This window comes from Macrobrachium nipponense, chromosome 40, assembly GCF_015104395.2.
Source record: "Macrobrachium nipponense isolate FS-2020 chromosome 40, ASM1510439v2, whole genome shotgun sequence".
In the NCBI taxonomy this organism is placed as follows: Eukaryota; Metazoa; Arthropoda; class Malacostraca; order Decapoda; family Palaemonidae; genus Macrobrachium; species Macrobrachium nipponense.
Window position 1 is genome coordinate 29,228,528 of NC_061101.1, and position 15,000 is coordinate 29,243,527.

Genomic DNA, 15,000 nt, shown 5'->3' on the forward strand with positions numbered 1-15,000 from the left:
TTACTGAATTCCTCAGTAAGTAATTAGACCCACCTTATCAAATACGTCGAGAGAAGCATTCAAAAATAACTGGAGACCGACATCAAAACTGTTACAAATTATATACATGGAAATGTTATAACTAGATAGGAACTTTGTGCCTAAAAACAGTATCTTTTCCGTTCAAATGTCTCTTTCAAATATTAGGTTTCCTCGTTAGCAATGGGAAGGCCAATGACCTAATAGTATTGATCTTTTTTTCCTTTTTATTTCCTAGCTGGCTCGGAACAGATTTGGTTGCGTTATCTTTCTCCTGTTTTACTGACAAAAAGAAAATGAACTCCAGATGACATTATGCTTAGAAACCGTACTTCGTCGCACTTTTACAAATATATGACTTAAATCACATAGTTGTAAAGGACCTCAATAATAATCTAAACTTCAGTCATTAAATCATATATACTACTTACATATATAAATATATATATTTATAGATGAATATATACATATATATATACATATATATATATATGGTAGTATATATATAAAATATATATATATATATATATATATATATATTATATATATATATATATATATATATATATATATATATATATATATATATATATACTATGAATCTGGTCACTTCACCGTGATTCATTTATTTGCATTAAGCTACAAATATCCTTTATTATCTAATCGCTCTACCTCAGACTTAATATTCATATATGTTAACTGAAGGGGAATTTTTAGTTGATAATAATTTAGTCACTCCCGGCGCGAACCAAAGACCAAGAAATCAGGACGTACACTCGGCGGGAAGGAATGTTAAGATACAGTTTTTTTAAATCTCTTCGGACATATAGTGTTCAATAATGCCACACCTGGCAACTCTAGGAAAGGGGGCGGAGCTTCAAAATCATAGCGTAATGTTTTTGACACTCAACTGACGTAACATTAATGCGTAATTGAAGACGGATCTCTTAAACAGTGAGAGAAAGTGTTTCAAAATTTGGTCAGTACTTGTGGAAATCGTGAGGAACAATACAGTAAAGAATGAAATATTATGACGATAGAGAGAGAGCGCGCAAGCATACGCCTATCGATAGAGATACTTAATTCATTATATTTACTTTGAGAGATTAAGTGACAATATTTTTTTTCAAATGTTTCACAAGTGGGGAGAGAGAGAGAGAGAGAGAGAGAGAGAGAGAGAGAGAGAGAGAGAGAGAGAGAGAGAGAGAGAGAGAGAGAAACTTGGAAGTGAAGAAGAAGAAGAAGAAGAAGAGAGAGAGAGAGGAGAGAGAGAGAGAGAGAGATCACAAGTATAGGCCTATCTATAGAGATACTTAATTCATTATATTTACTTTGAAAGATTGAGTGATAATATTTTTTCATATGTGTTTTAAAACTTGGAGTGAGAGAGAGAGAGAGAGAGAGAGAGAGAGAGAGAGAGAGTAGAGAAGAGAGAGAGGCACAAGAATAGGCCTATCTGTAGAGATACTTAATTTATTATATTTACTTTGAAAGATTGGGTGATAATATTTTTCCAAATGCGTTTTAAAAGAGAGAGAGAGAGAGAGAGAGAGAGAGAGAGAGAGAGAGAGAGAGAGAGAGAGAGAGAGAGAGAGAGAGAGAACAAAATCTGCTTACGTGAAAGCCTAGGCCTATTTATAACTACTTAATTTCATTATATTTTCTTTGGTAGATTGAGTGGTAATATATATTTTTAAAGTATGTTTTAGAAGTGGAGAGAGAGAGAGAGAGAGAGAGAGAGAGAGAAATTATAGTATTGGTGACGGACTTGTGACGGGGAAAGGCAGAATGAAGAGCGGTGAGTCGGTGCACAGATACCTGGGAAACGGGATGATATGACTGCCAAGATCGTGCTGCACTATGCTAGATAAAATTTGAAGGATCATAATATTCTAGTCAATTCTCTAAGAAATTCATACCCTAATCTTGATTTCATTCGACATTTGCCATAACATTCAAAGATTGTAAAAAAGACGTGGAAAATTTTTAGACACAGGCTGCGGTCATTCTTGCTCTCTTGATATAATCTGTACTTTTGAAACAAAATCGGGTTTCATCCACAAATAATTCCCGAAAAAAGCTGTTAAGTAAAAATAGTTATTACCACAAATAACCCAATATGTATTGCACAGGCAATTAAAGTTTTATATCGTGCAAATAATGCTGATGTGTTGGGAGATCTTTCAACCTCGCAGCAAAGAAATGCAGTCGTGTAGGGCTGAAGGCTACTACGAACTTCTTTGTAATGGGAGGATATAGCCAGAACATCTTTGAGCTGACATGCTACTTTAACCTTGATAAAGATTTATGTTTAAAGACGGTATCTTTGTAAACAGCAACTAGCATTCGATCCATGTCAACGTCAAAGTAATCAAAGTGTGAAATCCGTTTACGTAAACCAGTATCCAGTGACTTGCGCTTTCCCCGCTCGAAGTTCTAGGGGCTTCTCCACATCATAGAAAACGCTCGTTCGTATGCAACTAGATTTGCTCAACCTACCTTAGCCTTAGCAACATTGGCTGCCATTGACGTCAGCTAACATTAAAACGCTTTGGAATACAAACATGAGTTTTGTAGAAGCTAAAAATAATTGCATTCACCACTTACAATGATACACTAATATCTCCCCGTTCATGAAGGAAAACGAGTATATATTGTCGTCGTGATACATAGTACTACAATCAGAAATTCACATTCTATCTACCAGATCTCTATGAACGAATCCATCTGAGAAATTCCAATTACTTCGGACATATATCGTGTTTTTAAGTATCTGAAACGGTTTTGTTTTGCAGTTTTAACAAATTTGATATAATTTGCAGTGTATTTTCATATTCTAAATTAAATTTAGCGTAATTATGTCTTTTCAGTAAAAACAAATGTGAAATTCGATGAACGAAAGCTAATGAAAACTGTATCTTCAGTTTTCTTTTCGAGTGTACAGTGAAGCGTCTTTAACCACATAGCTACCATGTGGTAGCTATGTGATCAAAAGCGCTTCACTGTACGTCCTGATTTCTTGGTTCCTAAGTTTGCGCCCGGGAGCCGACGAAATTATTGTCACTTAAAAATTCCCCTTCAGTTAACATATATGAAAATATTATTAATTCTGAGGTAGAGAAGATTACATTAAAGGACATTGTAGCTTTAATGCGATATATATATATATATATATATATATATATATACATGTGTGTACGTGTGTGTACGTATGTGTACAATAGAATCTCTTGGTCAGTGTTTACCTGATCCTCATGTAATTGTAATAGTGAAACAAATGCTTATTGATTACGTTTAAACGCCAAACTGAATAATCAGGAGCCCACTACCGGAAACTACCGTCAAGCAAACAATCACTTAGATGACATCCAATCCCTTGCTCCAGATACCAAAAACTCACAAAGGTTGCAACAATGCAACCATGATGTTTACTTACATATTTAAATGCGCTAATGGATAAGCAGATTTGTAGATTCATGAGTGCGTTTTTAAATATTTAAACATAAAACAAGAAATGAAGGAATACGATTAATTTTCTATTACATTAATTTAGTAACCTATTTTCTCTTAGGACTAAGGTAGGTGAGGTTTGAGAGATATCAAATGGGGTTAGAGAACGGAAATGTAAAACGTTTTTTATGGCACGGGTGTATTTGGTGTTCTTCGTATTTCCCACTCAATATGCTGAATTTTATAAAGGAGTTTCACAATCCATTTTTACCATATTCACATTACGATTTTATCAGGTTACTTACGTCTTCTGGTGCCATCACCGGTCTGAGATGACAAGGGGTGGCAGATTTTCTTAGTGGACCTTTGAGAGTGACTGTAATCTCTCATACCTCTTGGCATTAATCAATTCCCAAGCACACCCAACTAACAAATTTCTAACGATAGGTGTAATCGTCGCATGATAATTAATAATATAACAATTAAATCACCTCACAAACGATAGATTCGTGAGGATGGTTTGATTTCATTATATTTTTACGAGGTTGGCGCTCGCTGGAACCCGAGGCTGCGTCTCCTGTACCTTACCGTTCCCCTACCTACCCAGCCCCCACGCGGGGCGGGCAAACCAGTTTGCAAGGGGTTGGTGGCTGTGTCATGTCTCCCCTCTCGGATTTTATTATCATAAATATACCCTCAAATTGATATAAAAGAAGATGGTTATATAGTTTGATTTTTGTAGGAAGGAATCAGACCACTGATGAAGAACTGTATTTCATAATTGCAGGGACTGGAGAAATGGTTGCTAGGTGTCCAGAGGGCTGGAAAGCCCGACCCAATTCTGGCCAATGCTTTCGTGTTCATTCTTACGGAACACTGAGATCGTTTTCGGATGCACGTAGCTACTGCACAAGTCACGGAGGAGACTTGGCCAAGTTGGAAACGACAGATCTAGTTGTAAGTATCCTCTTAGTATTTCTAATTTAGCTCATAGATACGATTCATAAAGGAGAGAGAGAGAGAGAGAGAGAGAGAGAGAGAAGAGAGAGAGAGAGAGAGAGAGAGAGAGAGAGGTTTCAATTGTTAAATGATGTCGCCACCAAGATATGCATAAAAAATTAAAATGAAAAAATTAATGGCGACACTTTAGATATCTTGAGAACTTAAACGTCACTTTAACTTTTCCCCTCACGCAGACTGATATAGAAGAGGTAGCAGCAACAGGTCTGATTGGCGAGCATTCGCATATGTGGGTAGGTGCAAGGACTGAATGGTACCTCGTGTGGGTAGAGAATCACATGCGATCAATCACACGATATTGTGAGTATCCTCTCATATGCTCATTTATTCTCCCTAAATGACGACGAGGAGAACACGATTTCGAGATCTAAGTCTATCAGTTTTTATTGCTACCTTTTCAGAAAGAGCGTTACAACTAAACTTTTAATGTAGCTGTGTCTGGCAATTATCTTTAAAATTATCGAGAAAACATACAAAGGTCTGATAGTTTCACCTATAACAGGAAATGTCCGTTTGCTTGAATTATGGTTTTTTCTGACAGAAACCTGAGGAGAAAAATGATTAATTAATGACCAACACGAATCCTTAATAATGTGAGACAAAAAGTGCGGGGCATTTTGACTCCCTGTGATGAAAGGAAAATGTGTAGTTGTCTGAAGCGCTTGGTGCTGGTAAGTTTTCGGCACAGGGGTCTCATTTATTATTCCTCAGAGAAAGGCCATTAGACATAAGTGCAAAGGTATGGGATTAAAATGAGTAATGAATGAAGTGTGGGAAAGTTGAAGATTGCAACTTGGGAACAGGGGAAGTTAAACTGCAGAAAGTTTTAACAAATTTACAAAGCAAGAAAAGTTGAAAGTAATCGTCAGCGTGAATATAAATGGAAACCAGGAGAAAGATGCAATGAATGTTATCATGGACTATGGATGAATGGGAGCAATTGATATGTATACAATATCAGGCGGGTAAATATAATGGACGATATTCGGACGTGAGAACAACTGAGCCACAGAAAAGGGGTGGAGCAAGAAATACTTGAAGAGTGTCTGGAACTCATGATGGGTATATGTATTGAGGGGGACTGTTGAGTGAAGTCTCCTTTTATGGAAGTGAAGTGTGGATGCTGAATGTGAATACATGAAAAAAGTTTGAAGCTGTTGAGATAAACTGCCTAGAGCATGTAGCTTCATAAGAGCTGGAAGGGTGAGAAACATAAATATGTAGAAGCAGAGTTAATAAGTGTTAGTCTAGGTGACAAGATGAACCCGAGCAAATTGAAATTGAGTTTATTTACTGATGTGAGAAGAACGGATGACGATAAGCTGGCGAAAAGAATGGACTGTAGGAAATTTTAAAGAGTGGAATCTAGAAAAGAGTTGGATAAAGGGTGGGCTGCTACAAGTATTGGAAATAAAGGGCGTTAATATCCTAGAGGTGAGAGCGTGTGTGCTAGAAAGAAGGGAATGATGAGCCTTCTGTTTATGTGTGTGAAGAGACTGATGCTGTGAAAGTTTAGTGCATAGGAAGTTCATCCACGATTCATCTGCTGAAGTGACCACTGTCTCGTTTTTGCTCTGGATCTATCCCGTCGGGATCAGCTTCAATGTTCAATATGTGAATGTTGAGTATCTCGATTATGTTGAAACATGGTGTCTTGAATATAAGTGGATGTGGTCGAGGTAAGGAACATTATGTGATGTGAAATACATTAATAAGTGAAAGTCAGAGGCCATGGTATTTAGTGGCATACGGGGGAACTCTTTTCTGATAAACCTAAGACGAATCACGTGGCGGACTTGTTCGTGACCAAATCTTTCAAAATCCTACATAATTTCCTATTGATCTTCATCACCAAATTATAAGCTGAACTTTCTTCCTAGGATCTTTCCCCTCTTACGAATTCATTTACACCATCAGGCCATGGGACGGGTCAGGATCAGGAAAATGCGCTGTGCCTAAACCACCGACTCAACGCTGCTAAAACAACCTTGCAGCAAAATGCTCCACTTCATATGCCACCGGCCCATATGTGAGTTTAAGGATATTCGCTGCCATTTTTACTTTAATTGTTGGCTGTTATATCACTGTCCTTATAATCAAAGATTTCTGTTGCAGCAGCAAAACACTTATATCAAGAAGTTTTCTCAGTGCTGTTTTTGTTCCTTTACTAACAACGATTTCCTTTGACAGATATTCCTCCTCCATGCGATTACGAAAACCGGTGGGAAGAAATGTCTGACTTTTGTTATAAGGTAAGATCACTACTTATTCTGTCTAGATCATTTTTAAACACGCTGGTTGGGATGGGGATATAAACTTAACTGGCAGTGTTTTTGGATATATTAATAAATCATGAAAATATATTTTCATTTTAACAGAACGGGCGAGAAAGTCTACATATTCTGTAAGAAAGCAATAATCTGCCCAAACCACTGAATTATTTAGTTTTCATTTTCTGTCTTTTCTGTTAGAAAAAATATAACTTTTATATAAAAAAAAAAAAACAAGCCAATTTTAATTGTCATTCTGGGTGAATCAGATAGCAAGAGAGAATGCTGTGTTTTCCTAATTGTAGAAAACGCACAAAAGAGAATGTAAGAAATTCGGCAGTAAAGGAGACTAAAATGATTAAGAACTCAAGAAAAAATATCCAAATATAAAGATATATTTAAAATAGAATTAAATACTTCATAAAACTTTATTATACGGCCAGTGCCAACGTATAAATAATGTTAGTAAATAACTTAACGTTTTTTCCAATTTACTTCAGAAATCAACTCACGAGACATCATGGCATGACGCTCAGGTGGAGTGCCAAATAGAGGGAGCCAACTTAGCTTCCATCCAACGATCAGCAGAGCAGCAGTATGCCACGGATTTTGCCTTCGAGATCCATGACCGAGTTTGGATTGGTCTCACCGAAGAGGTGAGTAATGATCATAGGGTACATAAAACATACACACACACGCAATTATATATATATATATATATATATATATATATATAATATATATATATATATATATATATATATATAATATATATGTGTGTCTGTATGATGTATGTAGTATGTATAGTATATAGTATGTATTGCTGAATCACGAGAGATGGAAAGTGATGAATATATGAATACATGCAAATGCCACGAAGGGCAATTGAAACAACGGAGTGGTTGCTAGGGCTTTGTGACACAACGGTCCTTTACAGTAAAGGACCGTTGTGTCGAAAGGCTAGTAACCACTCCGTTGTTTCAGTTTCCCTTCATGGCAGTTGTATGTGTGTGTGTGTGTGTGTGTGTGTGTGTGTGTGTATATATATATATATATATATATATATATATATATATAAAGGCAAATGCCATGTTTGTTTAGTGACATACATATTTATATGTAAGCACGTATGTATACTACATGACCGCATTTACACCGAACCAACAGAATCCCGGATTCGTTCCCCTGTCACTAAACAAACAACCAATGCAACAGTGCGATAATTAAACAATCAAAATACATGTTAGGATAAGCTCCATACTCCGGGGGAAAGCTTCGGCCGCTTCGCACTGAAGGCTACCAGCAGTGAATCGAATCCTCCCACATGAAGTGCGCATCTTTTATCTGTCTTCCATATGCAATCTCTCGCTTCTTGGATGTACAAAGATGTGTTCTTGTATAAAAATAGAAAATATCTCAAGTCAAGGATTCTAATATACACTGGCTTCGTCATCAAGTTTGATAATATTAAATGCTTAATTTAAAGAAATGATTTCAGTAAATGCTTCCATTATGCTTTTTATCATTACGGTAAAAATAAATAAAATTCAATTTGCGAAAACTATTTTATAACATAGTTTTTCCACATGAAATTTCTCGTTGCTCTAATGTATTCACATTTTTCCTGAAGACTTTACGTCGCTGTTACTTCAAATTTCAAGTCATTTTTTCATGTTTTCTCAGTCCATGAACTTTACATGCAACAAACATCCATTATTATGTTTCCCACGTAACAATCAGCATTTCCAGGGTGGCGCCGGTGTGCGGGGATGTGGCTTCCCAGTCGTCTTGCCACAGACGCTCGTATGCTCAACCTAACTTATAAACAATTAAAACCTATGGGAAGCACATCAGTCACACACCGACGCCACAATGTGGCGCCACAGAGTGGCCTTGTGTACTCCTGGCTTATGAACCATCCTCTTTTAAGAAGAAAAGGTCTACCACTTTTTTTTCTATTTTTTTATATATCACCTTCATGCTTAGTCTAACAGGGCGCGTCGACACATGTTCCACTGGCTTCGCCATTTACAAAATAATCTTGTTCTGACAAATAGTAAATAGCTGAATGACCATCAAATGGAAATTCGTGTATCTCGGGTGATAAACGGTTGATAGACTATAAAAAAAGGCAGACTAGTTTTTACAAGAGTACTTCTTGTAATGTAACCATTTACTCCTTTGGGATAAAACATATTATTAATAGTAATAGATAATGCAGAAAGTGTGTTAATCTGCCTGTCTGTCCATTCCTCTCTCTCGGTTTCTCCTCTATTTCAGAAAATTGAGAGGCAAATTTGAAGAGGCTTTCATAGATGGGAATTTAACCTCGATTCCAGCGTGAATATGTATAAGAAAGCAGCTTAACTGAAATGTTTCATAACTGCTCTTTTACTTTTTTAGCTATATTTATGTTGTGTAATTTATTATGCAGTGGATTTATTCCCTTAATTACCATAATTTTATCTTCCGCTCTCTATCATCGTCGTCCTCATTATTATCCTGTTCATTATCATAAATATTAACTCTATTTAGAGAAGAATAAGGAGTCGTGGAGTATAAAGTCAAGTACTGTATAAATCATTACGGATTATTACTAGTAGTGAAAAAATATTTGTTGTTGATGTCGGCATTACATCATTTTCTTTTGAAGGACTAAGAAATCAGCGTAATGATATCTAGTCCGGTGAATACATTAGCGTCGCGTAGCACAACCAACCAACCGAATTAACACAATATGTTTATGTAGCTGATTCCTTAAACAAATTACGCACCGATTGTCCAAAGAGCTACGCGGACACGTTATGACTTACTTTTGAGTATCCAGTGCCCGGGGAAATTCAAGTTTCAAGAACTCCGTCTGTCTTTGATGAGACTCGTTTGCCATAGAGATGTATCATCGTTTTACGTAACAAATCTTTGCTGTGGTTGCGTTCCATTGATGTTACCGTTTCAAGGACTGTCTGTCGTTTCCACGATCAGCTAGATAAACGTTTTGCATTTATAATTCTCTTTATATGTTGTTTGGGCCATATTTTCACTCTTATGCAATTTCGATTGAAGTCAATGGCATTGTTCGCAGATACTCTCTCTTATCCAGCCTTTGCATCGTTCAATATTTCTTCTTTTATTTCATGTCAACTTCTAATCTAATCCAGATGACGCCGCCGGGAGGTGGGGAAGGAAACGGTCCAATTAAAAAAAAAAAAAAAAAAATTAAAAAAAAAAAAAAAAAAAGTTTCTTAAAATACATTTTCCTTATTCCTGGGAAGCTTGCTAGAAAGCAAAAAGAAAAAGTACAGATTGATTCAAAGTCCTGATAAGCAGATAGTATCTGAGAACAATGCCAGGGACTTCAATTGATACTTCTCATTTGTCTTTTTTTATGACGTATAAGAATTTAGACTTATTTTGTGTTCCGTTAGATTTTTCTTTACTTTTTAATGGTATTTCTTGTATATATATTTGACAGTGGCGGAACTAGAAATATTTCATCTGGGCCCACTAGCGCCAATGACTTTCTAATCGACGCTTGAGAACAGTCAAACTTCGACCAGAAGTCTTCTTAGGCATACCAGGGCACTTTTTTTTGAGACGTAATCTCATGGTTGCCACCTTCGTTAAAACTGGCAACCCAGCGTCGAACTGAACGTTCGCCTGCCCATACCCAGTTGATCCGATATCAGCTTTGTTTAAGATCAGGTGCGTCAATCCACATATCTGTGCTATTATCTGTTGACTCAAATCACCCTCTTGGCCATATTAAGGCCACGGGGGTCAATAAAGTGATACCGTGGTAGACAAAAATTGCGGTGGAGCGCTGACCAAAAAAATATACAGCACCTTTCTAACATCCAAACAAGTGACTGAGAGCTCTCTCATTGTCGAGTGTCTAAGCTCCACCCCTTTCTCTACGCGCCGTAAGCGGCCTGATGTACTGACGTTATTTCTTCATAACTTTTCCGTTCTTGCAAAATTCGACAAGAGCGCTTGACGCTAAGCGGCCTAATATCTGGTCGAGTACTACTAGTATAAAACCTCGTTTATTACTTTATTAAAATGAAGAATATACATTTTTATTCTAAATGATTCTTTTGCAGGACCATCCAGGTGAATTTAAATGGATCGACGGCTGTGAGTCTCAATTTACACAATGGGGTCCCGACCAACCTGATTTGTAAGTAACGATAAGCTTTCAAAACTATTTTTTTTATTTCAAGTTATATCCGATGGAATATTCATGTCGCGAAATCATTTAAATGAATTATTAGAAAAAAGATTATATACTAATTACGATGCTCTTATAACAAAAGAGACAGTGTTACTCATTGGTCAGGAATTTAACGTAAAAGGTGAATTAAACACCAGGTATTTAGTGATAGGTTACACACAACATGGATAAGGATACTGGCTTTAAAAAATCTAATCCAGAAACGGATAAGTCTCACGAAAATATAAACAAAAGAAAATTTTGCAGTTTTAGATTATTTAAAGGCACCTAAAAACAAAAATGTCTGAGGGAGAGAGAGAGAGAGAGAGAGAAGAGAGAGAGAGAGAGAGAGAGAGAGAGAGAGAGAGAGAGAGAGAGAGAGATTTCCCTTACTGAAGGTTTCTAAGTAAACTTCGACGGAACGTTCCCAAATATCAATAAGTTTTCGAAGTCTGAACTGGAAACCGAAATACGTCTGTCTGTCTGCTTATTTTCGGCAATAAAGAGCGAGTTGTCGCATGACATAATATCACTGTATAATGGGAAACTCACGCGTGATAACCTGAAACCACCTCTAGTTTTACGAAGAAATGTACAAATGTCGAATTCCCCTTAAAGTCTCCGGAGATCTTGAATTTCACAGGCTACGTTTCGTATCATTCCTTCGTGCGAACTTCAAAGGCCCCGATGTCAAAAACCCTGCGGCTTCAAGATTCTTTACTACTGTTGTATATCTGTATTTAAGGTATCAACAAACTTTCATATGCAATTAGGTTTGTTTTGTTAATCCAGAGAATGGGATGAATTAACGATGTGGAGACTCCAAGATGGTTTATTCAAATACTTTGAAGGTTGGGTTGAACTTGAATCTGGAGGAACTTTTTGTAACGCAATGTTAAGCCGATGTGCGTTGGAGCATAATTATAAACTGAGAGAGAGAGAGAGAGAGAGAGAGAGCAATTAAAATTAAAATAATGTACCTCATGCACATACGCTAATATATATATATATATATATATATATATATATATATATATATATATATATATATATATATATATAAATATATATATATATATATATATAAATATATATATATATATATATATATATATATATATATATATATATACATATATATATATATATATATATATATATATATATATATATATATATATATATATATATATATATATATATATATATATTACTGGTAATCTTGTTAGGCACGGAGATACTATGTTACTTCAATCATATTCCACTAGGAAAATGAAAATTTAAAGTTTTTCCTGGAAAATGAATGCCCAATAGTTTCGTCCTCCAATGGACATTTTTCTTGGAACGTTTATTATCAACGCTCCAAGAAGAGGTCCATTGGAGATGAAACTATTGGGCATTTTCTGGGAAAAATGGGATTTTAAATTTTTATATGTGGAATACAATTGAACATTTCGTTCCCAAGAAGATTACCACACACACACACACACACACACACACACACACACACACACACACACACATATATATATTATATATATATATATATATATATATATATATATATATATATATATATATACAATTTTCTTTAAAAGCAATTGCTTTAGTGGCATCAACCCACCGAGAACCATTGCGCCCCTTAGAAGACATGAGAGGACCCAGCGAGAGCCAAGTAACATCCTTGCTTAGGTCGCTGAGGCCTCGCCCAACAAGAATACTCAGAAGCCATGACTTTCGTACACAGAATTCCTGACTTTTGGTCTTCTAAAAGAATATTCATGGCAACGCCTCTGTTATAACTCTAGGTGCTTCAATGCATATGCTGTATTTAAAACATAAAGGCATTCTAAACACACCAACCACTTGCGTGGATGTCAGTAAACATAGCGAGTATTTGTAGCTTCAGGTTCAGTACTTGTTTTCCTTGAAGCTCTGTGCTTGTTTCATGACAAGATCAAGTATTGTCAGTTACATCTCCCATTTCTTGCTGTAGCTGTGCATGAAGAATGTAAAGTCAGCAAATCTGTACATTCATAGCCATTAGGAATTATTAGTAGCTTCAGGTCATAGCACTTGTTTATACTGAAAGTTCTCTCACTGGTTTCATGATGAGATCAAGTGTTATACATTATTTATAGCATTTTTTTCTAGTTTTGCAAATAGATGAAACCCAGTTCCTGATTTTGGTGTTTAATTTTGGCGTCTTACCAGCCTACGAATGTTGGAAAATGTATGTAGTTCTACAGGAAAATGCAGTGAACCCTATAATATTCAGTTATACTCATCTTCCCCAATCACAGTAGCTAAAGCCCTAACAACAAAGAACTGGGCCGAATCAGGGAAATGTTAAGTGTTGTAATATACTGTATGAATATTCAAGTACACAGAAAGGAAACTTACATTTCTCAGACCTAACTATGTCAGGCCTACAATCACAATCCTCCAAAAGGTTTTGTATTTCCAAGAAAGCAACGTGACCTTTCGCACTACTTTACAGACAAACTTGACTCAGGGCTTAAATCATTCACACTAAATTAAGACTTTAATATTTTAGATAGCAGAGGAAGTCCTAATTTCCTTACAAATGTTGCTTACGATTACGCAGACATCCTTAATTACTCAACACCATGGAGCCTCTGTCAAAATGCGAGTGTTTTAATTACATAAAATTCTATAAAAAGCATGAGTTCTTCCACCAGAAATTTTTTTTAAATGTGTAAAATAAATAAATAAAAAATTAGAACAGCAACATTTGAGGTAATTCACTATAATTTCCAAAACCAATATTTTGAAGAAAATATTGCAACGTAGTTGAGGAAAAAAGTTACCGAGTCGCTGCTCTAAGGAAAAGATGTCAGAGCTTTTTTTTGATAAACTACTGTTCACCTGTGACCAAATGTAACGACCTACGTTACATTACTTTTCTTAGGTCCTTTAAAGGATATGGATCCGCTGCTGTTGACCCCGATAACAATAATGGTACCTGGGTTGTTGAAAAGGTGACCAACAACCATCACTACCTGTGCAAGAAACCTCAAGGTGAGTTGTTGCTCTACCTTATGATCAAGCGCTATTTTCCACATGGTGAAATATGTATATGTCTTGCTAAGTGAGATAATAAGTGATAGTAAATTTTCTTTAACTGTAAGCGTTTTAAAGTCACTGTTTTACAATGATTGCTGTTATTGTTATCAGTAACTTACAAAATGCAGCTTGATTAGAAACTTATTGGAGATTCTTGCTTTAGTAGAGAAAAGTGATGCGTTTCCTGTGAAGGCACAATTGGCTCATTCTTGATGCAGCATTTAAAGTAACATTTAGCAGTAAAGTTTGACTTTATATCTTTCTCTCTTAAGAGAAACGTCTTAAGCCTCGTTGAAGAAAACCGTCATACAGAGTTCCAAGTATTTTTTGGTATTTCAGGAGCCTGTGTGTACGGATGACAGCAGTTCGAGCAGTCCTGCTATTACTTCAACACGGAAAGGAGTGACAGCTCGTGTGGCAAGATGCATTCGATAAGTGTGAAGCAGTTGGGGCTGATCTTGTCGTTCTCGATAGCGAGGACGAGGATGCTTTCCTACGCAATCAAATTCCGAAGACGGACACAATTTGGCTTGGTCTCTACAGTAAGTCATTTATTAAGTGATTTTGTTTTCGATGTGGATAAATTTATATGCTCCGTCCAAAATTACATATAGTATATATATATATATATATATATATATATTATATATATAGATACTATATATATATATATATATATACATATTACCAAACACACACACACATATATATATATACACACAAACACACACACACACACAGATATATATATTATATATATATATATATATATATATATATATATAATATATATATATATATATATATATAAAAGGCACATGCTGTAAAAAGTTAAGTAGATCAGTTTACTAAGCAAGGCTTTTAGGTTGATAACATCATCCATTATGTTACCGAACATTAACCGAACTAGTAATATGCAATAAAAACTACAAGAAACACCAATCC

At 35.8% G+C, this 15,000-nt stretch overlaps 1 pseudogene; it reads left to right on the plus strand.

The window, feature by feature from the left end:
* LOC135212208 (C-type mannose receptor 2-like) overlaps positions 1-15,000 on the plus strand; it is a 91,646-nt pseudogene that overhangs the window by 63,801 nt on the left and 12,845 nt on the right.